This window comes from Choloepus didactylus, chromosome 2 (assembly GCF_015220235.1).
Source record: "Choloepus didactylus isolate mChoDid1 chromosome 2, mChoDid1.pri, whole genome shotgun sequence".
Lineage (NCBI taxonomy): Eukaryota > Metazoa > Chordata > Mammalia > Pilosa > Megalonychidae > Choloepus > Choloepus didactylus.
The window spans coordinates 149,555,353-149,582,669 of record NC_051308.1 but is presented as its reverse complement, the minus strand read 5'-3'; the positions used below and the strand labels follow the sequence as shown (position 1 = coordinate 149,582,669).

At 39.1% G+C, this 27,317-nt stretch overlaps 1 protein-coding gene and 1 non-coding gene across 6 annotated transcripts in view; both read right to left on the bottom strand.

Moving 5' to 3' along the window:
• The window catches only part of DIPK1A (divergent protein kinase domain 1A), a 127,434-nt gene that overhangs the window by 6,765 nt on the left and 93,352 nt on the right, over window positions 1-27,317 (bottom strand). The window lies entirely within an intron of this gene.
• Window positions 24,495-24,601, bottom strand: LOC119528261. The gene has a single exon (XR_005215581.1). It is a non-coding gene; the product is annotated as a U6 spliceosomal RNA (small nuclear RNA).

Below are 27,317 nucleotides of genomic sequence, written 5' to 3'. Positions count from 1 at the left end.
AAAAGAGCAATTGAAGTAAAAAAGAACACTGGGTACCTCTGTCTGTTTGTTTCCTTCCCCTATTTTTCTACTTATCCATCCATAAACTAGACAAAGTGGAGTGTGGTCCTTATGGCTTTCCCAATCCCATTGTCACCCCTCATAAGCTACATTTTTATACAACTGTCTTCGAGATTCATGGGTTCTGGGTTGTAGTTTGATAGTTTCAGGTATCCACCACCAGCTACCCCAATTCTTTAGAACCTAAAAAGGGTTGTCTAAAGTGTGTGTAAGAGTGCCCACCAGAGTGACCTCTCGGCTCCTTTTGGAATCTCTCTGCTACTGAAGCTTATTTCATTTCCTTTCACATCCCCCTTTTGGTCAAGAAGATGTCCTCTGTCCCACGATGCCAGGTCTACATTCCTCCCCGGGAGTCATATTCCACGTTGCCAGGGAGATTCACTCCCCTGGGTGTCTGATCCCACGTAGGGGGGGAGGGCAGTGATTTCACCTTTCAAGTTGGCTTAGCCAGAGAGAGAGGGCCACATCTGAGCAACAAAGAGGCATTCGGGAGGAGGCTCTTAGGCACAACCATAGGGAGGCCTAGCCTCTCCTTTGCAGCAACCGTCTTCCCAAGGGTAAAACCTATGGTAGAGGGCTCAACCCATCAAACCACCAGTCCCCTATGTCTGTGGTCATGTTAGCAACCATCGAGGTGGGGTAGGCAAATACCCCTGCATTAAAGATTTATTTTAAGGAATTGCTTCTATGACTGTGGGGGCTGACAAGTCCAAATTCTGTAGGGCAGGTTGGCAGGCTGGAAGTTCCAGTAAAGATGATGTTGAAGTCTTGAGCCCAAATAACTTAGCATACTGAACACCTTTCCAGCTGGTAGCCTGGAAATTCTGTTAAGAGTTGATGTTGAAGTCTTCAGGCAGAAAATTTTCTGATATCTGGATCCCTCAGTTCTTGCTCTTGAGACCTCTACCCAGCTGGATAAGGCCCACCCACATTATGTTCAGCAGTCTCCTTTAATTAAAGTCAGGTGTTTGAGATGTTATTATCCCATCTACGAAACACCCCCGCAGCAACAACTAGACCAGTGTTTGATCCAGCCAAGTTGACACATAAAATTATCCATCACACCAGTGATATAGCCTTTCATGCACATACAAACATACTTGCACATACATAGGTTTTTAAACGTTTATTTTTAAGATTATGGGATCATGCTATATATTCTACTCTGAAACTTGTCTTTGTTGTTTAATAATACATCATGACCTTCACTCCAAGATCTGAGTCCCATTCATAGCTACATAATATTCCTTCTAATGAAAATACCACCGTTTATTCAACCATTTCCTGCTTAATGCCATTAAATTCCCCCCTCTCCCCAGTTTTTTGCATGATAAATAGTGCTACAAAAAAGATCCTTTTATCTGTATCTCTATATAGGATGCTTTTATTTCTATAGGTTAGATTTTCAAAGAGAGAGAGCTGTGTCAAAGAGTATGTATATTTTTACTTTTAGCAGATTTTTTCTTTCCCCAAAATGTTGTGGAAATCCACTTTCTCATTGGCAATAAGTATTTGTTTTCCTACATCCACTATAGCCTGGAATGTTGCTGCTGCTTTTTAATGTTTCAGTTGGTAGGTGAAATAAATGGTATCTCATTTTGCTTTTGTTTTATTTTCCTGCCTTCTAATGAGGTTGAGCTTTTTTTTAAATGTGATGTTGGTGATGTAGTTTTCCCCTTTTATAAAATAATGATTTGTATCATTTTACCATTTTTCTATTGAGTTATTTATATTTTTCTTATCAAATGAAAGCAGCTCTTTGTATAGTCAGGAAAGATGTGTCCAAACTGAATGAGTTGAAGATGTTATTCGTTAAGGTGTGCCCAAACTGAATGACACTGTCATAGTATATGTATCTCCCACCCACCCTCAGTCAATTATTTTGACTTTATAGAGTATTTTGCCATATAAAAATTTTTTTAACTTTTATGCAACCACATATATCCATCTCTTTTTTTAGGGTACTGGGTTTTTGTCTTGCTTAAAGAGATCTTCCCTCACCCAAAGTTCATATATTTTTGGCAAAATATTCTTTTTTCTTTTAACATTGAAGTATTTAATCCATCTTGGAATGAATTTTATAATGATGAACAGTTAATTATACTGCTTGACTTAAATTAAACTGTCTGAAAAACAGAGATTATTTTGGCTCTATTTTCCTAAAATACCCATTTTTTCATTTTTTTATCTTCATACATCAGGAAGACCTCCAAACAATGCTAAGCAATAATGATTATAGTAGGCAACTCTGTCATATTCCAAATATTAATGGAAACAATGATTGCCATTGTTTTTTTAGTAAACTTACATTATCATATTTAAGTGTTTTTCTTCTCTTTTTATTTTCCTTAGATTTTATTAAATTAGGAATTTAGTCCCTCCCCCACGACAAACACAGTATTTTGTTTGGCAAAGTTTTTATCCTTCTGTACCCATAATTAAAAAGAAAAAATCTCTTTATTTTGGAATAATTTTAGATTTACAGAAAAGTTGCAAAGACAGTACAGAGAATTACTGGGTGCCCCTCACTCATTTTCCCTTATTGTTAGCATCCTACATTGCTATGGTACATTTGTCAAATCTAAAACACTAAAATTGGAACGTTACTATTAACTACACTTGAGACTTTATTTGCATTTTATCAATTTTCCAGTAATGTCTTCTTTCTGTTCCAGGATTCAATCCAGGGAGCACTTTGCTTTTAGTTGTCATGTCTCCCCAGTTAACTCTGGTCTGTGAGTGTCTCGATCACCTTGTTTCATGACCTTGACAGTATCCTGTACAATATCCCAAGAATCTTCCAGTCTTGGTTTATCTGACATTTTTCTCACAATTAGATGAGGGTGTGGACTTTTGGAAAGAATACCACAGAGGTGAAGTGTCCCTTCTTGTTAGAACATATCAGGGAGTGCACAATATCCACATATGGCTGGTGATATTAACCTTTACCACTTGGTTAAGGTAGTGTTTGCCAGGTTTCTCTGCTGTAAAGTTATTATTATTTCCTTTCCCTAAAGTAGCTTTTGGAAGCATCACTAAACCTAACCCACCCTCTAAGGGGAGGGGGCAAGAATTAAGCCCCACCTACTGGAGGGGAGAATATTTATATATATTATTTGGAATTGTTCTGTAAGGAAGATTTGTTTCTTCTCTATTTATTTTCATATTCAATCATTTATTTATGTTCATATGGACTCACGTATTTATTTCATACTTTGGATTACAATCCAACACTATGTTATTTATTTTGTTGCTCATATTGTTTGAATAGTGGAAGCTATTTCAAGGTGACATGACCCCATTCTTTCGTGTGTGTGTTTTTTTGTTTTTTTTTTTTTAGCATTCCATACTTTCTGCCCCATTTCTCTAAGGATCCTGATTCCTTTGATTTTGAGAATGGTATTTATAAACCAAGATCTGGGTACTGAGTGTGCTGATGGCTACAGTGGTGTATCTAGAATTTTGAAACCATTTTTCCCACTTAACATGGTTTGAAGTTATATGGTACCTTAGCCTACTCCCTCCAAGTATATAGGTAGATGTTGGGTACTGAATCATACCTTGGTCCTATGGGTATAAACCCATTTGTAAATAAGACCTTTAGCTTAGGTGTGCCCAAACAGATTGAGGGTGGCCATAACCCAACATGGCTGAAGTCCTTATATGCAAAGGAAATTGGACATGGTAAAAGGAAGCCATGGGGAGCAGCCAGAAGCTGGAAGTCAACAGAATCTGGAAGAGAAAGGAGAAAATGCCACCATCTGCACTGCCAAGTGGCAGAAAAGCCACGGAACCCCAGAGATTTCTGGCCACCCAGTGGATACCAATTCTGGGAGGAGGAAGCAAGCCTTCTAACCTCTGAAACTGTGAGCCAATAAATTCCTAATTGTAAGCCAACTCACTGTATGGCATTTGTTTTAGCAGCTGGGACTCTAAGGCAGCACCCATTTAAGAAGATGGCCTGGCTTTAAAATGGCATAATAAAGTTACCACTGTCACCTTGTTATCCTTGAGATCACTCAAAAACTCAAAAGCAACCAAAAAAAAAAAAAACAAAAACAAAAACAAACTTCATCTTTGATGAGATAAGGTGACCAATGTAATTCTAAGGCATAAAGAACAAGGAAGGCCTGCCAGATTCAGTGACGATTACAACAGAGCCTAGAAGTAAGCTGACATTAAATACTTGTTGAGACCTCAGTGCTCAAAGCCGTCAGGGCACCAAGTACGTGGTACACCTGAGGAGCAAAAACACCCTGGTTTGCAACGAAGGTTGAAGGGGCACAAGCTGTTAGTGGGAGCTTCTCAGGACTCTGTATGACATCATGAAGTATCAGGGCAGGTAGGGCTGAATGATAAAATCTTTAAAAATACTGTCTTTGTGGGAGGCCTGTACTGGTTTGAAGCTGTTATATACCCCAGAAAAGGCCATGTTCTTTTAATCCATTCTTGTGGGTGCAGAGCTATTGTGGGTGGAACCTTTTGATTAGGTTGTTTCAGTTGAGATGGGACCTCCCCATTCAGGATGGGTCTTGGTCCCTTTACTGGAGTCGTTTATGAGGGGATAAGAGAGATGAAACCAAGAGAAGCCACAGAGAGAAAAAGCCCCCAGAGGAGTTGAGAGAGGAAGCCGCTGAAGCCAGAAGCTGAAAGCAATAATACCTGGGAGAGAAGGAGCAGCAGATGCCAGCCATGTGCCTTCCCCCCGTGTGACAGAGGTGTCCTGGATGCCAGCAGCCTTTCTTCAGAGACCAGGCATCGTCCTGTTGATGCCTTAACTGGGACATTTTCTTGGCTTTAGAACTGTAAATTTGTAAGCTAATAAATCCCCATTGTAAAAGCCAACCCACTTCTGATATATTGCATTCCAGCAGCTTCAGCAAACCGAAAGAACGCCGTCTATAGATGAAATAGGGATCAGGAGAGATTATTTTATGACCACTCCTGTAGTTGCTGGCAGATATCATGGCTAAACCAATCTGTGCATGTGTCTCTCCCTCTGTCTCTGTTTCTGTCTCACTTTCTCTCCCTCTACCCTTCAACACCCCCCCCCCAAAACACACACACACACACACACACACACACACACAATTCTGCCACAAGCAGATTCACCATTAGTTCAGTTCTCTGCCCCAGTTGTTTCCTTTAAATAGCTGGTTGAGAAAGAACTCATTTCACTTGATGAGTAATAATCACAAAAGAAAACAGCAGGAGATCTACACAGTGAATCTACAACAAAAAGGAGGAAAGGAATGAGAAACAAATGACAGATTAATAAAATTTCCCCCAAAATGCTGCATAAAGCAGACCAAACATATGGCTATGAATTCAAAGGGCTTCATGAAATAGTTTAAAATAAGGTCTCAAGACAGAAGAAATAATGAGACAACAGAAGGAAATGAAAAACAATCTCATAGAAGTCAGAAAAGAAGAAAAAATCATAGAAATGAAAAAGAAAAGAAGGGCAGATAAGTATAAGACACAGTCAGTCATATGAAGGCTATATTGGGAAAGGTGAGCAAAATGAAATGGAAATTAACGAAGAATTAAAAAGAATTTGAGGTAAAATGATAAATACAGAAGACAAAGACTATATAGCACATTTGGAAACCAAAAAACACATTCCTAAATAATTTGTGAGTTTAAGTAGAAATCACAATGGAAATGCAGAATATTTAGAACTGAACAATTATTGTGAAATGTAGCTAAAGCAGTCCTTGGATGAAAATGTACAGCTTTAAATGCAATGATGGAAAAAAAAAAAAAGAGACTGAATATAAACAAGTAAGCACTCAACTCAGACCAAAACAACTATAACAACAGACTAAGTCTCCCAAAAAGCAGAAGAAATAATAAAAGCAGAAATTAATGAAAACATAAAAAACAATACCAAAAGTTAGTTTTTTGAAAATTTTAACGAAAGAAATAAACCTTTAGCAGAGAAGCCGCAATAAGCATTGTTACAAAAGAAAAGGGTAGATAATGAATAATATAAATAACTTTATAGCAATGCATTTGAAATAAATATTTTTTCTAGAAAAATACAAGTGTTCAAAGATGATGCAAAAAGAAAAAAAAAAAAGCTGAATAGACTAAATACCAATTAAAAAATTGAGTCAGCAGTCCAAAATTTTTCCCTCCCAAAGGAAGCAGGTCCAAGTGCAGATTTGGGATGGCCTCAGGACACCAATAGATCATGGTACTTTTTATAAGAGGGGAAAATGGGTAACAAAATAAATGTCCACCAACAGAACAGCTAAACAGATTGCTGTATATTCATACATGGAATACTATACAGTAGTTAAAATGAAAGAACTAGGCCCACACATACCAACATGGAAAAATCTTGCAAACATAATGTTAAGTGGAGAAGGTTGCAGAATGGTATGTGGAGTTCAGTCCCATTTTTAAAAATTGAGAAATATGCAGAGCAATACTGCATATTGTTTATGTACACAAACACACATAGTGAAAGTATAAAAACATGGATGGCCAGGACTCACGCCAACTTCAAAATGGTGATTACTGCTGAGGGGGGAGAGAGGAGAATATCAGGGAGGATAAAGTGGGCTTCAACTGTATCTAGAATATTTGTGTTTTCTCTTGTTTTTGTTTTTTATTTTTAAAAAATTGGAAGCAGACATGGCAAATGTTTAAGATATGTTACGTAGATGGTAGGTACACAGGTCTTTGCCATGTTGTATTCTATGTGCCAACATTGTTCTAAGAGCTTTTCATGTATATCTCTTTAATCCTCACAACCTCCCTGTAAAATAGGTATTGCTATTATCTCCATTTTTACTGATAAAGAAACTGAGGCAAGAGAGGTTAAGAAGAGGTTAAGAAACTTGCAGAGCAGGTGGAGCTGGAATCTGAACGCAAACAGTCTGCCTCCAAAGCCTCTGCTTTATTTAACCATGAAGGTAAAAGAACCAAAAATACTTGGAGAAGACAATGCAGAGCAGGTTTAATAAGGGCTGCCTCTCCACAGCGCTCCCACTAAAGGGTTCTGGTCACACTCATCCCTTCCCTACAAGCACTCAAGGCAGCATCAGGACTTTCATCTTGGTTTCATTAGGAGTTTGTGTAATTCCTGACACATAATAAACGGCATCTGAAAAGCTCTTGCTGAATGGATGAATATGACTTAACTAGTTACCCCCTTCAACTGTCCTGATCTTTGGTTCTTGAATCCTGAACCCTGGGTCCTTAATTCTGCCTCTATGTCAAGATTTAAATGTGGCCCTTTCCATAACACTAGTCTTCCAATGAATAATCTTGAGGCTGTGTATTTCCTTCCTGGGCCTATATTCCAACTCCCTTTTCCCTTATACTCCCAAGTCTAACATAATTCATGTTCGTATTATCTTCCCTGGTACGAAGTAAGATGATTTGGAAGCAGAGACTCGGATACAGTAGAGTTTGGTATTTAAGTGTTCGTTAAATATGCATTAAACAACCAACATAAATAACATAGTGGTTTTGGTTTTAAAACCTTATCGAGTGAGTGATTAAATGTACAAATATAAGAATGTTTTTGCATGAGGGAGCAGCAAGAAGGAATGAAGTTGTGAGGTATGCAGCTAGGTCAATGGACCATGAGGACAGGAGACTGAGTGAATAAGCCATAAGTGAAAAAACAAACATTATAATGCCTCACTAATATGGACTAATAATATGCATTGAATCTGGGAGCATGGGTTATCAGGGGAAGGCTTAGTAAAGGTTCCTAGAGTGTAAGCTTGTACAGCAGTCACATCTATTCATGAGTTGTAACAGTTATTTCTAAAGTTTGAGATTCTGAGCTGTTTGTGTGTGACGTGGTTGGTCCCTGGAGCTTCGGGTGTCTGTGTGGCACCTGGGACTTGGAGCCAGAGTTAGGCAACTATAAGTGTCAGCACTGCCCCATGAATCAATTGTTAAAGAGACTGAAAAGGAGATCAGACTTCAATTGGAGATATGAATTAAATGGACTTGGTTGAATTTGGGATAGATCAGACTAAAGGGTAGAGGATGATATTAACTGTGTTTTAAACTTTGGCTTCTGTGTGCGACTAAAGGAAGAGATGTTTATTTGGTGCAAAATCTATATTTTCTGTAGCATACTATATAATTTAACTTGTATGATCAATTTACTTAAATTCCATAATTACATGGAACCTTGACTAGAGAGTGAGATCTTATTGGTTTGTACAGTTTAGCATGAAGCCCTGATACAACCCAGAGTAATTTGGGCAGAGAATAAAAAGTATTTGCAAAACCCACTTGAGGGACTGGGAAAAAAATACAGAAATATTAAACCTCCCCAGCTGGGGAATTCCTGATATTCTCACAAGTACTGGGGACTACCAGCTCAGTAGGCCAAGACCTCGATCTCGGGGCTTGCCCTTGTGAAGCTTGTTATTGCAAAGGAGAGGCTAAGCCTACTTACAATTGTGCCTAAGAGTCACCCCCAGAGGGCCTCTTTTGTAGCTAAGATGTGGCCTCTCTCTCTAAGCCAACTCTGCAGGTAAACTCACTGCCCTCCCCCCTACAGAGGACATGACTCCCAGGGATATAAATCTCCCTGGAAACATGGGTTGTGACTCCCAGGGGTGAGCCTGGACCTTGCATTGTGTAATTGAAAAAGCCTTCTGGACCAAAAGAGGGAAAAGAAATGAAACAAAATAAAGTTTCAGTGGCTGAGAGATTTCAAAAGGAATGAAGAGGTCATTCTGGAGGTAACTCTTATGTGTTATCTAGATATTCCTCTTTAGTTTTTAGTTTATCAGAATAGTTAGAAGGAAATATTTGAAACTGTTGAAATGCAATCCAGTATCCTTGATTCTTCAAGGTGAGCGTATAACTATATGGCTTATCTGGTATGACCATGTGATTGTGAAAACCTTGTGGCTCACACTCCCTTTACCCAGTGTATGGACAAATGAGTAGAAAAATGGGGACAAAAAGTAAATGACTAATATGGGGGAGGAGGGGCATGGACAATTTGAGTGTTCTTTTTACTTTTATTTTCATTCTTATTTTTTTGGAGTAATGAAAATGTTCAAAAATTGATTGTGGTGATGAAGCACAATTACATGATGAAAACATAAACAAAGCACAAACCTTTATCTTATCAATACACTGTTAAGCAGAGAAGACCAGTCTGACATTCAGCTACAAGAATCAGATTCTTGTTTTGAGCAAAGGCCTCAAGTCAACCCTCCATCAAAGAGGGAGTCACAAAGAACAGGCTCTTCAACCTTCAACTTGTTGCTTCCCTTACAAACTAAAAGCAAATTTCCCACATACTTGTATGAAAAGAATGGGTGGCCACCTATTGTTGTGGTTTGTTTTTCAGGCACAGCCATACAAAATTACTGTCAGTTATGCCATCTTCTAAATCAGAAGACACAGAGATTATAAAGAATGTTCAACTTTATAATAGGATAATCAACAGAAAACATCAAGGGCATTTCCAGTCCTAAGATTTTAACATTATGAGGATTCTACTAACCGCGCCCCGACCTTTGCTCACACATACCTCATAGTACCAGAAGATGGCACTCTTTAGCTAAATTTTACAAAACCAGCCTGTGTTGAAGGAATAATTTGTGGCGCTAAACCACAAGGGGGCGATAACAACGAACAGATGTATAGACTAGGTTTTAAAAAAGATCTATGTTCTAAAAACGTATTTTCAGACAAATTTATCAATCTGTCCTTAATAAGTTAAAAAAAAAAAAAAAAAGCAGCCTTGGGTCCTTAACAACACCTGAAAATCTTCCACAAGTCTGCATTTCAATTTCCACCATTTTCTGCACTCTTGCCATTAGACACACTCAAATCAACCTCCATGTATCTCTCTCCCTCCTCCTCCACAGCCGTGAGTGAAGAGGTTCACTCTCTCCTTCCCTTCTGTTATAATGTCTGTAATTAACTTTTAAATTATTTGGCACACACACAGTGCAATTGTTGTGTGTGTGTGTGTGTGTGTGTGTGTGTGTGTGTGTTAAGTTACAGTCTTAACTCTAACATTCCAATAAGGAATGCACAGGATGCTCGGCTAGAGTTCTAAATGGAACCCATACTATAAGCTACTATAAGCACTTCTATTATCCTTATTTCGATCACAATTGATTTTGAGATTTTGCTAATTAGAAAATAAGGATTTTCTTGGGTGAAATTCACGGCTCGAAAAATAGCATGCTGAATGTCAGAAGTGGGCTATCATTGGTGAAATTAAAGGTATTAAAGAGATGTGAACTGGCAAAAATATGAGAGGTATTTCCTACCTTTTCACAAAGAAGGCCTAAGAACCAGCTGAGGCGATAGCCTTTATCTTCGAGGATGTGCCTGAAGCTAATCTTGGTTTACAACAGAGCTTCCTAAGCTTTAGGGAGCTTCAGATCACCTGGAGGGCTTGTTAAAACATTGATTGCTGGGCCTCAGTCCCAGTTTGTGACTTGGTAAGTGATGGGTAGGACTGAAAGTTTGCATTTGTACAAATTTGCATTTATAGAGCTGATCCTGTTGGTCTAAGAGACCATATTTTGAGAATCTTTGGTTTAGGATTTCTAGTTGTCTGATGCTAATTATAAGGTTAACAGAAGCCTGCCTCTGGAGTATCGTTGTTTCTGCCTTAAGAAAATCTTTCATGAAGTTGATAGAGCACCTAAAAGGACACAAAACTTTAATGAGTTTATAGAACAGAGTATATGAAATGTTTTGTGACTGCAAATAATTGTGTATTTAATAAATACCTGCATGTGTAACAGAAGTTGTTTTCATTATAATCTAGTAATAAGGTTGTGCAGGAATAGTTAATCATTACCTATATCAAAACATTTTCAATGACTACTGCTATCTTTCAAACACAGTCTAAGGAGTATGCATGACCAAACTGAATTAGGTCAACTTAAAACAATTGTTTCTAAAAACAATAATAGTTTCTAAAAATAATCACAGTTTCTAAAAATAATATAGTCTGTATTTTCTGTCCACACTTATTTGCCCCCAGCCCAGCTCAATCCCATGCCTTTTGACTTTTGATCCTATTATTTTGCAAATACTCATAGCACTGTTAACAGTGAACTATGAACTGCAAATTTCAGTTCTGATATTACGTATCCTCTCTTCAGCATTTTTCCTTGTTGACCACACTGTCTAAAAATTCTTTCCTAATGGCTTCTTTCTTCATGTTTTTCTCCTACTTCTCTGGCCACTCCTTAATGATTATCCTTGCAGTGTTCTCTTTCTTTCTCACAATCTTAAATATTTTTTTCCAGTTTTTTCTACTTTCTTTGGGTTCTCTGTATATATCCTTGTGATAGTTGATTTCACGAGTCAACTTGGCCAGGTCATGGTGCCGAGTTATTTGGTCAAGCAAGCACTGGGCTGATTGTTACCATGAGGACATTTCATGGACTTAAACCATAAGTTGATTGTATCTATGGCTGATGACATCTACAATCAACTGAGGAGATTGCCTTCAGCAATGAGAGGTCTCATCCAACAACTGAAGGCTTTAAAAGGAAAAGTGATGGTTTCAGCAGTCAGAAGAGAGAATTTCCATTTCTACTTCCGTAAACCTACTTCTGGGGAATTCATTGAAAACCTTCACTGGAGTTCCCAGCTTGCAGCCTGCCCTACTGAATTTGGACTTATGCATCCCCACAACAGTGTGAGATAATTCGTATAAAAATCTCATAACATTACTGTTCTGTTTCCCTAGAGGACCCTGACTAATACAGCATTGGTACTGGGAGTGGTTCTAGAGAAACAGAATCTTAAGGATGAAATTTCTGAATTAATTCTGGGTTTTTTCAAATTGATTCTCTAACATGATTAGATTCAAAGGCACTAATTACTCTATCTCTAACAATCAAGATGGTACTGATAGACCATGGCATGAGCTGGCAATAGAGGTATGCAAAATCTCACCACTGGATACGGCTACTCAAACACTTATGAGAGGCAAGGCTCCGGTGAGAGTGGTTTTCACACCTTAACAGAGTTTTGTGGAGTTAAAAGGTATAATGATGTTCCTAAATATGGTGGATACAAGTTGCAAAAGAAAAGGATAAGCTCAAAACTTCAAATTCCCAACTTAAGTGCCCCATGAAGGACATGAAAGTTTCTGAATTACCTGCAAGAAAATTTATTTCATGTAGCTACAGACTTGAGATTTCTGAAAACCAGATGCAGAGTCTCATTGTATGAGTGGTTGAATTACAACATAAATGTAATTTCCAACCTTGCAGGGTATCTGCTGTTACAGTCAGGGCATTGAAAGGAAAGGAAAGGGATCCTGAAAACTGGAATAGGGACATATAGGTTGATAATAATGGGGGGGGACACTGAAGCCCTAGATTCTGTTGAGTCTTTGCCAGATAAACTTGTAATGGTCTTCAGAGGAATCAGCCATTCAACCACCACCTGAAGAGATTAACCCTGCTGTGCCTGATAAACCTGTAACCATCTTCCCTGAGGAAACAGCCCTCACTCCTGTCTGAAAAGATTAACCCTGTCTCACCAGATGAAACTGCAATGGAATGCCCTGAGTCTTGAAAGGCACTTCTAATTCTTCCCCTGACCCACCTGCAGCACTCCTCTTTTCTTCCAGACCTATAACTAGATTAAAGTTCCAACAGGCTCCAAAAAGTGAGGTACAAAATGTAACCCCAGAGGAGTTGTGCTATACTCCAAAAGAACTGCATGGTTTTTCCATTTATATAGCCAGAAATCAGTGACTATGTATGGGGATGGATGTTAAGGATGTGGAATAATGATGGAAGGAATATAAAGATGGATCCAGCTGAACTTATTGTCATAGGCCCACTAAGCAGAAATTCTGGATTCAATGTTGTAGCTCACGGTGTTAGAAAGGACTCTAACATTGTGTTTGGGTGGATGGCTGAAGCATAGACTAAAAGGTGGTTTACACTGCCTGAGGCTGAAATGCCAGAATTGCCCTGATATAATGTAGATGAGGGGATACAAAGGCTTAAAGAGTATGGAATGTTAGAGTGGATTTATCATGTAAGACCTGCTCACCCACCCCAGGAATGTCCAGAGGACATACATATCACCAGGACTGTGAGGAGCTCTGTGGTTGCTCTTCTCTGTTTGGAACTGCTGTCACTGAATTTGGATCCTGAAACACAATGGGAATGATCAGATCTCAGGTTGGCAGAAGCTAAATGGCAGCACTTAATTGCCAAAAATGAAGTAGATGTGGCTACCATAATGGAGAGTTGATTCAAAGCAGTAATCAGAATAGTCTGATTCACAGAGACCTACGGCATTAGCTAGCAGATTATGGGGTACCTAGAAGTAAAATAGATGGGCAGTCTACTAAATTTTTACTTGACCTGTATAAGCAGAAGAGTTTTAGGTCAAGGGAACAAAAATTCTAATTTGAATTACAAAAACAGAGTCATGACCCCTTAATCAATTCCCAGATTTGAGATGGTTTACAGACCCAGAGGCCCTTGAATAAAGGGAACCCTGGGTTGCCTTGGGGAAGGACCCTGCTACAATGCCAAAAATCTATACCGTTCCTCTTCCTCCTAGCCTTCTCCAAAGAGACCTATGGCCTTTTACCAGGGTTACTGTGCACTGGAAAAGAAAATGATCAGACATTTTGGGGATTATCAGACACTGGCTCGGAAGTGACATTAACTCCAGGAGACCCAAAATGTCACTGTAGTCTGCCAGTCAGAGTAGGGGCTTATGGAGATCAGGTGATCAATGAAGTTTTAGCTTAGGTCCATCTTACAGTAGTCTAGTGGGTACTTGGACCCATTCTGTGATTATTTCCCCAGTTCCAGAATGCATAATTGGAACAGACATACTCAGCAACTGACAGAATCCCCACACTGGCTACCTGACTTGTGGAGTTAGGGCTATTATGATAGTAAAGGTCAAGTAGAAGCCACTAGAATTGCCCCTACCTAGCAAAATAGTATATCAAAAGCAATACTGGGTTCCTGGAGGGATTGCAGAGATTAGTGCCACCATGAAAGACTTGAAGGATGCAAGGGTAGTGATTCCCACCACATCCATATTCACCTCTCCTATTTGGCCTGTGCAGACAGCAGATGCACCTTGAAGGATGACAGTGAATTATCATAAACTTAAACAGGTGGTGACTATAATTGCATCTGCTGTTCCAGATGTAGTATTGTTGCTTGAGCAAATCACCACAACCTCTGGCACCCAGGTATGCAGCTACTGATCTGGCAAATGCTTTTTTCTCAACAGCTCTTAGTAAAGACCACCAGAAACAGTTTGATTTCAGCTGAAAAGGCTATCAATACATCTTCACAGTCCTACCTCAGGGGTCTATCAACTCTCCTGCCATATGTCATAATCTAGTCTGCAGGGATCTTGATTGTTTTTCTCTCCCATAAGACATCATACTGGTCCATTATCAACATTATGTTGATTGGACCTAATAAGCAAGAAGTAGCAACTACTCTAGACTTACTGGTGTGTCCAAGGGTGAGAGATAAATCAAACAAAAATACAGGGGCCTTCTATCTCAGTGAAATTTCTAAGTGTACAGCGGTGTGGGTATGTCAAGATATCCCTTTCAAGGTTAAGGATAAGCTGTTGCACCTGGCCCCTCCTACAACAACAAAAAAAGAGGTGTGATGCCCAGTTGGTCCCTTTGGATTTTGAAGACAACATATTCCTCATTTGGATGTGCTACTCCCAGCCCATTTACCCAGTAATCTGAAAAGCTGCTAGTTTTGAGTGGGGACCGGAACAAGAGGAGGCTCTGCAACTGGTCCAGGCTGCTGTGCAAGCTGCTCTGCCACTTGGGTCATATGATTCAGCAGATTCAGTGGTGCTGGAAGTGTCAGTGGCAAATAGAGATGCCATCTGTAGCCTTTGGCAGGCACCTATAGGAGAATAACAATGCAGACTCTTAAGATACTGGAGCAGAGCCTTGCCATCCTCTGCAGATAACTACTCTCCTTTTGAGAAACAGCTTCTGGCCTGCTATTGGACCTTCGTGGAGACAGAATGCTTAACCATGAGATACCATGTTACCATGAGACATGAGTTGCCTATTATGAGCTGGGTGTTGTCTGACCCACCAACCCATAAAGTCAGGTGTGCCCAGTAGCACTCCATCATGAAATGGAAGTGGTATATATGAGATAGGTCTTGAGAAGGTCCTGAAGGCACAAGTAAGATATATTAGAAAGTGGCCAAAATGCCCTTGGCCCCCAAACCAGCCACGTTACCTTCTCTTTCCCAGCCTACAGCTATGGCCTCTTGGGGAGTTCCTCACAATAAGTTGAATGAGGAAGAGAAAACTTTGGCCTGGTTTACAGATGGTTCTGCATGATATACAGGTACTACCCAAAAGTGGATGGGTGCAGCATTATGTCCCTTCTGAGACAGCCTTGAAGGATAGTGGTGAAGAGAAATCCTCCCAGTGGGCAGAACTTCGAGCAGTGCACCTGGTTGTTTGTTTTGCTTCAAAGGAGAAATGGCTAGAGGTGCGTTTGTATACTGATTCATGGGCTGTTGCCAATGGTTTGACTGGATGGTCAGGGACTTGGAGGGAACATGATTAGAAAAGTGGTGACAGAGAAGTCTGGAGAAGAGGTATGTGGATACACCTTTCTGATTGAGCAAAAAACATGAAGATATTTGTGTCCCATGTGAATGCTCATCAAAGAGTGACTTCAACAGAGGAAGATTTTAATAATCAAGTGAATAAGATGACCCATTCTGTGGATACCAGCCAGCATGTTTCCCCAGTGAGTCCTGTCATTGCCCAATGGGCTTATGAACAAGTTGGTCATGGTGGTAGGGATGGAGGTTATGCATGGGCTCAGCAACATGGACTTCCAGTCACCAAGGCTGACCTGGCTACAGCCACTGCTGAGTGCCCATTCTGACAGCAGCAGAGACCTACAGTTTGCCTTCAGTATGACACCATTCCCAAAGGTGATCAGCCCCTGCTACCTGGTGGCAAGCTGATTACATTGGAAGGGGAAACATTTGGTTCTAAATGGAATAGATACATACTCTAGATATGGGTTTACTTTCCCTGAATGTAGTGCTTCTGCCAAAACTACCATCCATGGATTTACAGAATGCCTTATCCACCATTATGGTAGTCCACAGAGTATTGCTTCTGATCAAGGAACCCATTTCACAGCAGTTAAGTGTGAGAATGGGCACATGCTCATGGAATTCACTGGTCTTACTATGTACCCCGTCACCCTGAAGCAGACTGATTGACAGAATGGTGAAATGGCTGTTTCAAGACTCAATTACAGTGCTAACTAGACAGCAATACTCTGCAAGACTGGAGCAATGTTCTCTAGGAGGCTGTGGATGCTCTAAATCAGCATCCACTCTATGGTGTTGTATATCCCATAGCCAGGATTCACGGGTCCAGTAACCAAGGGGTGGAAATGGGAGTGTCACCACTCACTATTATTCCTAGTGATCCAGTAGAAAATTTTTGCTTCCTGTTCCTGCAACCTTAAGCTCTGTTGGTCTATAGGTCTTAGTTACAAAAGGATGGGTGCTTCCATCAGGAGACACAACAATGATTCCACTAATTGGAAGTTAAGACTGCCATCTGGCCACTTTTGGGCTCCTCATACCTCTAAATCGACAGGGAAAGACAGGAATTACGGTACTGGCTGGGGTGATTGATCCATTATTAAGGGCAAATAGGACTGCAATTATACAATGGAGGTAAAGAAGAGTTTGCCTGGAATACAGGAGATCCCCTAGGGTATCCATCTCTTAGTACTACCATGACCTGTGATTAAAATCAATGGAAAATTGCAACAACCCAATCCAGGCAGGACTACCGATGGCCCCGAAACTTCAAGAATGAAGGTCTGTGTCACCTCACCAAGCAAAGAACTACAGCCAGCTGAGGTGCTTGCTGAGGGTAAAGGGAGTGTGGAATGGGTAGTGGAAGAAGGTAGTGATAAAGACGAGCTATAACCATGTGACCAGTTAAAGAAATGAGGACTCTAATGGTTATGGATATTTCTTTCTTGTCTTGTTATGAGTATGTTTGTATATACACATAAAGCAAATAACTTTTCTTCCCTATTTTATCTCCTTAAAATACGACATAAGTTGTATTAGTTCCATGTCATAGTATTTAAGTTACAGGATATCAAGTATAAAAGTGACTATTACCCAAGGATCCGCACCCTATTCTGGGGAAAGTTAGTGCGTTTCTGGTTGTATGCTGGACAACTGAGTATTGTTGAGTGAAAATATGACTATTATTTTTATTTAGAAATTAAGTATGGTTTAAGCAGATGTGTATGGCTACTATGTTGACAAAGGGTGGACTGTGACGATTAAGCTCATTTTTCAATTTGGCCAGGTTATGGTCCAGTTGTTTAGTCAAACAAGCACTGGCTTGAATGTTACTATGAGGACATTTTATGGACTTAAATCATCAGTTAGTTGACTGCATCTATGGCTGATTACATCTACAATCAACTGAGGAGATAGCCTTCAACAATGAGAGAAGTCTCATCCGAACAGTTGAGGGTTTTAAAAAGAGAAGTGATGATTTCAGCAGTCAGAAGAGAGAATTTGCATGTCTTCTTCAGCAAGCCTGCTTCTTCTGGGGGAATTAACTGAAAGCCTCCATTGGAGTTCCCAGCTTGCAACCTGCCCTAAAGAATTTGGACTTGTGCATCCCCACAGTCACATGTAACAATTCTTATAAAAATCTTGTTTTATATATATGTGTATATATACCCTGTCAATTCTGTTTCCCTAAAGAACCCTGACTAATAGAACCCTCAAGGGTGAAATTTATTCCCATGGTTCTCATCAACCTTGACTACCCACCCAGACCTCTCTCCTTAGCTAAATCTCCAAGTGCCTTATGGACATCTAATGTCTCCATTTGGATATCCCACTGGTGCTTTACACTCAACCTATCCAAAATTGAACTCACCATCTCCTGCCCTCCTCTCCCCCCAGTGTTTTCCTCCTTTATTCCCTACCTTAGTGAAAGGTGCCTTCATCAACCCAGGTACCGAGAAGAAACAGTGACTTGTCCTGCACTTGTTCTTCTCTCTCTTCCCCCTGTATTCAACTGGTCACCAAATGCTGACAATCAAATTATTTCCTTCACAGCACTTTTGGCTGTTTTTTCCCCTCCATTCCTATTGCCAATGCCATTGTCGAAGCCCTTACCGCTTTGTGCCTGGATTACTACAACAACCATAAAACTGGTTTCTCTTCTTGTGATGTCTCCTACCCAACTCACTCTCTATCCTAGAGCTGGTGAGATTCTTCTAAAACATAAATATGATCAGTCACTTCCCTGCTTAAAAACTTCTGTTAACTTATCACTGCCCTGAGGATAAAGGAAAAACTTAACATGACACGCAAGGTCTTTTATGATTCTGACCTTGCTTCTTTCACTTCTGTACAACTGTCCCTCACACTGGAATTTTGGGAAGACATTCCATATCCTGGAAGATATAAGCATTGTCATATTTTTGTAGCCTTACACATGCTTCCTTCTGCCTGCAATGCTCATTCTTCAAAATTCAGCTCAGATACAGTCACTTGCAGGAAGTCTTCTGGGTCCCTCTCAATTTGGGTTGCCTGGTAAAATGCAGAATGTCTAGTTAAATTTGAATTTCAGACAAATGACTGATTTTTTTAGTATAAGAATGTCTTAAACATTGCACTGGCAGTAACTATACCGAAAAATATTTGTTGTTTATCAAAACTTCAAATTTAACTGGGCATCCTGCATTTTTACTTGGTAAACCTGGCAACCTTACTCTTAGTTTCAGGCATGTGTTTCTCCTTTATTTTCCCAATATCTCCTACTAGCCCATAAGCATCGTCAGAACATGTCTTATCTCTGTAAGCTTGGGCTCTAACACAGTGCTAGTAAGTACATAAATGTTTAACTAAAATAATATGGTGTTTTCTTGCTGGCCCGTTTTTTCTAAGTTGGCTTTAACCCTTAGTCTCTTTATTGCATCACGGGAATGATGCTGATAGTAACATGATACACTTTTCTCAGGATTACAGTGAACATCTCATAAGATGAGAGTGCAGTGTAACACATGAAGGCCACCAGAAATGCTGCTATAATTTAACCATTAAGATTATCCTTATCAGCATCAGCTGGGCACTTAGAATCCATATTCTTGGGCCCTAGCACTCTGTGTTTTAACAAGCCCTCTAGGGGCTTCCCATGCATGCTTAAGTTTTTGAACACTGTCCTAGTATATACAAAATAAAGCTGGGCTAAGCACTGGACAAGTAGCACTGACATCAGTGTGCTTTTAAGCTTCCGTCCTGCTCTTGCTCTTGTTCCTCTCCCTGCCACACAGGCTATAACCCTGGGGTTCCCCTGAACTGCCACCAGCTTCTTCTCACTGTATGTGCTTCCCTCTGCCCTGCCCAGGCCACCCCTGCCTCCCACCCCCACCCCCACCTCCCATGCCACCTGCAACCTCCCAACCCAACCCCAGCATTCCTGGCAAGTTCCACTCATTCTTCAGACCTTCTTTCAGGGATCCATTCTTCCCAAAAGTCTCCTGACTGCTCCAGAGATAAAGAGTTGTGGGCTCCTTCTTCCTACTTCCAGAGCTCTATTCACTGATGTATTGAAACTTTCATTTCATTTAATTTCCCACTTGCTGGAGTGCTGTGCAAAATTCAGCCACACACTAATCTTCTCCCAACCTCTCAAGTCAGTCTTTCAGAGAGAATCAGTGAGTGATAGTGTCTAGAAAGAGTTTTTTGTTGTAGCAAGTTATTCAGAGAATTCATTTAAAGAAAAGTAAAGAACTAGGATAGTGGGCCATTGAATCAAACCCAAAGGTTTTGGTTACATTGGATTTTGCCATCAGAACGGAGATGGTTCACTAACGTGTTTTATCTAGATTATTTGCATGTAGACCTGTAGTTAAACTAATGCTAACTGTGCTTCCCAACGTCTCTTATTTCCCTCTGTAAACTGTGACTGTTCCATATTTTTTAATGAATTGACTAAGTTTGAACACAATTAATGAAATAGATCACTGTTTCTAAAAAAAAAAAAAAAAGATTATCCTTAGAATAGGTCTTTACATTTGTTAAGCTTTGAAATAAGCTCATTGAGTAAACCTTTTTTTTTTTTTTTGGTAAGCTCTGAAAGAAGAGATTGGTAATCTAACCCAAGTTGACAAAAAGGGAAAAGGACTATACTTTTCTTAAAAGGAAAAAAATTAAGCTTGTACTTTAAAAATAGTATGTTCCAAGTGGGATTGGGTCAGTATATTTTTAAAATATAAGACAACGGCACAAAATGAACCTGTTAAGTCAAACAATAATTGATCCTAAGCAAATGCAAAGCAGTTACTTATTCTATCTAATGGAAAACATGGTTCTAAATATCTTAAATTTAGTTTATCTTAAGCTAGTTATTATAAGCAAAAAACTAATATCTCTAGAAACTGAGTTTCAAAAGAGACTGCAATAACATTTAGAGGCTCTTTTATCTTTTAATACTTCCATTTTAAAAGGTATGCTCATATAATAGTCACAAAGTTTCATTAGAGTGGTACAGTGGTACATTATTACCAGGATAGAACTTAGAAAAAACACTCTCCATCATAGAGGTACTTGTCAGAAGAAATCAATGTTAAACATGTTGTTCTGAGAAATGTATAGAAGAAAAATTTCTCTCCCCTACTTTTTCATTCATTTTTTTTTAAATTAGAGAAGTTGTACATTTACAGTCAAATCATGCATAAAATGCTGAGTTCCCATATATTACCCTATTACCAACACCTTGTATTAGTGTGGAACATTTGTTACAATTCATGAATGAGCATTTTAAAATAATCGTACTATTAACTATAGTCTGTCATTTACAATATGGTTTACTGATTGTGTGGTACAGTCCTATGGTGTTTTTTTTTTTTTTTAATTTTATTCTAGTAACATATACAACCATTTTTTAACACTCCAGCAAATGAGATGTGCTGTGTCAAGGGAATCTTACCTACAGAGTGACACTGTGCAAAATTTCTTTATGGTTAGGCACCAAATAGGATGTAAACTAATGCAAACTATGGACTATAGTTAACAGTATCATTGTAATATTCTTTCATCATTTGTAACAAAGTACTCTACCAATGCTAAGCATCAATAATGGGTTTAAGAGGTATGGGATTTTTTTTTTTTTAAAGCAATGGGAATGTTCTCAAATTGATTGCAGTGATAAATGCATGACTGTGACTATACCAGGATTGTACACTTTGGATGGACTGTATGATGTGTGAATAAAGCTGTTAACCAACCCCCCCGCACACACACACACACACGCACACAACAATCCAATTAACCTTATAGCATTATCCTAAATCTTTTAACAAAAATTACCCAATAGTTACAGAAAACATCTCAAAAAAAAAAATACTAATATTTTATAGTGACCTCCAGGGATGAAATTATAAGAAATACACTTGATTAATAAATTAGGTTAATTCACACACAGTACATAAGTTATATGAAATAAATATCTGAATTTGTACAACACTCTAGGTTTTAAAAAATTTGCCATAAAAACACAAAAGAAGAAAAAATATATTAATTTTCAGTCAGCCAAATGCCCCAAAAGCCTAGGCTCCAGTCCAGTGGCTACATGCCTGATTCTGGGAATTCTCAGGTCTAATTTTATTAGCATCTTGCTCTATGGGATAAGATACCAAGGCAAGCCTGGTTTGTAATTAGAAGGAGAAAGTCTCTCCTCATTGCCTTTCCATATTCTATCCTATAAGGCCATGTACAAGTTCTATCTCCTCAACAAAGCCTTTCTCTGCTTTTCTACCCACCATTGGTCAGTTCATTGAGGCCTTCTTTGTTTAAATTTCTGTATTTGTAGTATAAAGTAAATCCTTTTAAACCAACGTGATGGTCTTTTGATGTGTCAACATGGCTAGGCTACAGTCGCCAGTTATTTATGCACACACTTAGGTGTTGCTGTGAGGGCATTTTATAGATGTGATCAACGTCCATAATCAGTTGGAGGTTTAATCCAACTGACTGAAGGAAGGAAGGACTTTAAGGAAGATTACCCTAGGTAATCTGGATGGGCCTGATTCAGTTGAAAGGCTTTAAGAGCAGAGCTGGGGCTTCCTCTGTGAAGAAGAAATTCCGCCTGTGGCAGCAGCTTCAGCCTGTGCCCAAGAGTTGCAGCCTTCTCTTCCTGATGGCCAGCCTTGGGATCTGGGACTTGCCTAGCCAGCCCCCACTATCATGTAAGCCAATTCCTCTTAATATATATTCTTCTATTGGTTCTGCTTCTCCCATTGAACCCTGACTGATACTCATGATCATATAATAACTAGTATGTGTGTGTATGTATATGCCTTTTCTTCCCAGAGATAAGGTACTCAAGGACAGGAATATGAAAATATAATTATTATTATTATTACTTTTGAGCACTTACTGTCAGGCATTGAGCCTTTCAACATCTGAACTCATTTCATCCTTACAACCACCTGATGAGACATAGTATTATTAATCCTCATTCTATAGAGGTTAAGTAACTTGCCTAAGTTTATATAGGTAAGGATTGGCAAAGCTGGAACTCAAACCTAAAACTGTTTTACTCCAAAGCGTATGCTCTTAATCTCCAGTATATAGATATGACTCTTCACACACAAAAATGGAGAAAGAGGGAAAAAGAGAGAGATAGACATAGAGAGAAGAAGAAAGCTAGGTAAACCGAGACAGAACAGGACTTAAAGAGAGGTAAGCTGCTTATCACACTCTGTTGATCACCTGTCATCCCTAATTCCTAACCAAGGCTCTCAGCTTGGAGGCAATGCTCTAAATGGGACAGCCACAGCAATCTTCTAGGAAGATTTCTGAATTAAATTGTTATGGTTACAGCAAGGACAGGTGCTAGGGTACTTGCCACAGGCCAAATGAAATCAAGTTAAGGACTTGAGAACCTTCTCTATATTCAACAGATATATGTCAGAGCGCCATTCAATGAGATAAGGCTAGGTTATTCGGTTCAATTCTACTTTATACTCATAAAATCTGTGAAGCAGGTAGGGCAGAGATACTTTTCTCACCTGAAATATGGAGTTAACAGCAAGAATGAAATGAAATCACTTACTCAAAGTCATCTATACAGCATATCACAAGAAAGGATGGGGCTGGTGCTTTGACTCCAGCCTATTATTCCTTCCAATGGACTGACGTGATATGGTTCAGCTACTAGTAATCAAGAAGTTGCTCATACTTGGTGGATTGCACTATTAAATCCAAGATTTAAAAACATACATAACATGACTAAAGTAATCAGACAGATTGCCGTCAGCCATACGTGAAACCAACCATATTTCCCAAGTCTGCTTCCTGGTCTGGGCATTTGCACACACTGTCCTTTCTCCGTAATTGCTTTTTGCCCAGATATTTGCACAACTGCTTCTTTCTCATCGGATACTAATTCAAAATGCCATCTTCTCAGGAAGGCCTTTCTCAACCACTCTGGCTAAGGAAGCATGCACTAGTCATTTTCTTCTAAAAATTGCTACTGCATCTATTTTTTAACTTTTCATTGCGAAATATTTTCAAACTTACAGGAGAGTTACAAAAATAACACAAACCCCATATAAGAAACACCAACATACCCCTACATTCCCAGATACCCAGATCAACCAATTTTAATATTTTGCCACATTTACCTTCTTGTTCTATCTGCTGTTGGTTTATCTATTTATCAATCTATTTTCTGAACACTTGAGTGTAGGCTGTATAAATCAGCTCCTTGAATACTTAATACTGCCATGTACATTTCTTAGGAACAAGGATTCACTCATGTAACTACCTGAAGTGCAGTAATCAAGTTCAAGAAATTAAATATTGATATAAAGCTTACAATCTATAATCCAAATTTTTCGTATGTCCTAATAATGTCCCTTTGAACATTTTCTCCTCCCTTGCAAGATCCCATCCAGGATTATGTTATTGCATTTGACTGTCATTGTTTCATATACTTTCCTATTTCATCCACCCCCAAATATACATTCAATGGGATTAACTCATATTCACGATACTGCGGTACCCTCATCAACTTCCATTACTAAAAATTTCCATCTCCCCAAACAAAAATATTCTACCTGTGATACATTAACTCCCCATTTCCCCTGCCCCTCACCCCTGGCAACCTGTACTCGAATTTCTGTCTCTGTGAGTTTGCACATTCTCTGATATTTTCTTTGTAGCTACCCTAGAGCTTAAATTTAACATCCTAAATCTGTAACGATCTGTCTGCTTTGATACCAGCTTAACTTCTATAACATATAGAAACTACATTCCTATAACCCGCCATCCCACCACATTTATGTAGTTCTTGTCATAAATTACACGTTTATTATGAGTCCAAAACTACTTATTTATCATTACATTTTTTTTTTAAATATGGAAGCTTCACGAATTTGCGTGTCATTCTTGCGCAGGGGCCATGCTAAACTTCTCTGCATCGTTCCAATTTTAGTATATGTGCTGCCGAAGCGAGCACTATCATTACATTTTATATATTTGCCTTTTAGATCCTGTAGCAAGTAAAAAGTAGTTTTACAAATAAAAAATACCATAGTACTGGTATTTATATTTACCTATGTCATTCTCTTTATTTCTTCATGTGGCTTCAGTCAACTGTCTAGTGTCTTTTCTTTTCAACTTACCAAACTTCCTTTAGCATTTCTTGTAGGGCCAGTCTAGTGGTGATGAAGTCCCTCAGCTTCTGTTCATCAAGGAATGTCTTAATTCCTCCCTCATTTTTGAGGGACAGTTTTTCTGGATACAGAATTCTTGGTTGGCAATTTTTGCTTTCAGCACTTTAAATATGTCTTCCCTATGTCTTCTTGCCTCTACAGTTTCCAGTGAGAGACCAGCACTTAATCTTATTGAGGCTCCCTTGTATTTGGCACCTTGCTTCTCTCTTGTGGCTTTCAGAAACCTCTTGTTGGCATTCAACGGTTTGATTTTAATATGCCGTGGCATGGGTCTATTTGAGTTTATCCTATTTGGAGTTCATTGAACATCCTGGATGTGAGTTTTCATGTATTTTGTTAAATCTGGGACGTTTTGATCCATTATTTCTTTGAATATTCTCTTTTTCTTCCCCTTATATGGCTTCCACAATTTAGTATGCTTGATGGTATCCCACAGAGTCATAAGACTCTGTTCACTTTTCTTTATTCTTTCTTCTTTCTTCTTATCAAACCAAATGATTTCAATTGTCTTATTTTCAAGTTCTCGAATTGTTTATTCTTCCAACTCCAATCTGCTGTTGAATTCCTCTAGGGAATTTTTAATTTCTGTTACTATGGTCTTTTGTTGAAACCTGGACATTTTGATAGTTTAATGTGTTATTGCTGGAATTTAGACCCTGAGGCATCTGTTTCTCAATCCTGGGCCCAGCTAGTATTATGACATAGCTTTCCCTGAGTGCCAGGAACTACCAAGAAAAAAAAAAAAAAGAAGACACCATTCCTAGTCCTTGCACACTGACCTGCATTTGTGCTCTCCTTCAGGGCTTTTACCATAAAATGGGCTTGGGAAATAGCTCCAGGCCAAAGCATAGGGGCCTCCCTGATCCTTTCTCATGTCTTTTGTCTTGGGCATGCATATGTGGCCCTGGGAATTCTCCCATTTTCACAGTTCTGAATGTCTCTTCTTCCCTAAAAACAAGTTTCCTCACAGTCCATGACACTGCACTGCATGTCCTACAGCCAGCAATACCTTGCCCAAAGCAGCATGACTTGACTGCTCTCCCACAGCATTCCGTAGGAGAGCTTGGTGAGCTGCCTTCTCCATGAAGGGAAAGGTCTGGAACAGCGAGTCCCTCGGGCTACCACTAGACAGATTGGGCCAGATATATATGCCCCCAGTACACACATGAGGATACCTCTTCTCCCTCTGGAACTTGGACCTATCCTGGGAGCACAGGCTGGCTCCATGCCAAGCAGGGGAGGGATGGTGAGGGGACAACCAGGGTGCCATGAGATCCTACTACTTTTTTTTTTAATTTAATTTAATTGTCATTTTTTATTGAGACTGTTCACATACCATACAACTATCCAAAGACCTAAAGTGTACAATCAGTTGCCCACGGTACCAGCATACAGCTGTACATCTAACACCACAATTATTTTTTTTTTCAATTTTTAGAACATTTTCATTACTCCAGAAAAGAAATAAAGACAAAAAAAGGAAACTCCAATCTTCCCATACCCCTAACCAACCCCCCCCTCCATTATTGACTCGTATTTTTGGTATAGTACATTTGTTACTGTTGATGAAAGAATGTTAAAATACTACTAACTGTAGTATTCAGTTTGCAATAGGTATATATTTTTTTCCTATATGCCCTCTATTATTACCTTCTAGTTATAGTGTCATACATTTGTCCTAGTTCATGACAGGGATTTCTAATATTTGTACAGTTAATCACGGACATTGTCCACCACAAGATTCACTATTTTAAACATTCCCATCTTTTAACCTCCAACTTTCCTTCTGGTGACATACATGACTCTGAGCTTACCCTTTCCACCACATTCACACACCATTCAGCACTGTTAGTTATTCTCACAATGTGCTACCATCACTTCTGTCCATTTCCAAACATTTAAGTTCACCCTAGTTGAACATTCTGTTCATAATAGGCAACCGCTCCCCATTCTTCAGCCTTGTCCTATATCCTGGTAACTTAACACCAGAAGGAAAGTTGGAGGTTAAAAGATGGGAATGTATAAAACAGTGAATCTTGTGGTGGACAATGTCTGTGATTCACTGTACAAATATTAGAAATCTCTCTCATGAGCTAGAACAAATGTATGATACTATAACTAGAAGTTAATAATAGAAGGGCATGTAGGAAAAAATATACCTATTGCAAACTGTGTACTATAGTTAGTAGTATTTTAACATTCTTTCATCAACAGTAACAAATGTACTATACCAATACTATGAATCAATAATGGAGTGGGGGTGGTTAGGGGTATGGGAGGATTTGAGTTTCCTTTTTTTGGCTTTATTTCTTTTCTGGAGTAATGAAAATGTTCTAAAAATTGAAAAAAATTAATTGTGGTGATGGATGCACAGCTGTATGATGGTACCATGCGCAATTGATTACAGACTTTGGATCTTTGGATAGTTGTATGGTATGTGAACAATCTCAATTAAAAAATGTCAAAAAAAAAGAATTGCTGAAAAAAAATTGTTACATC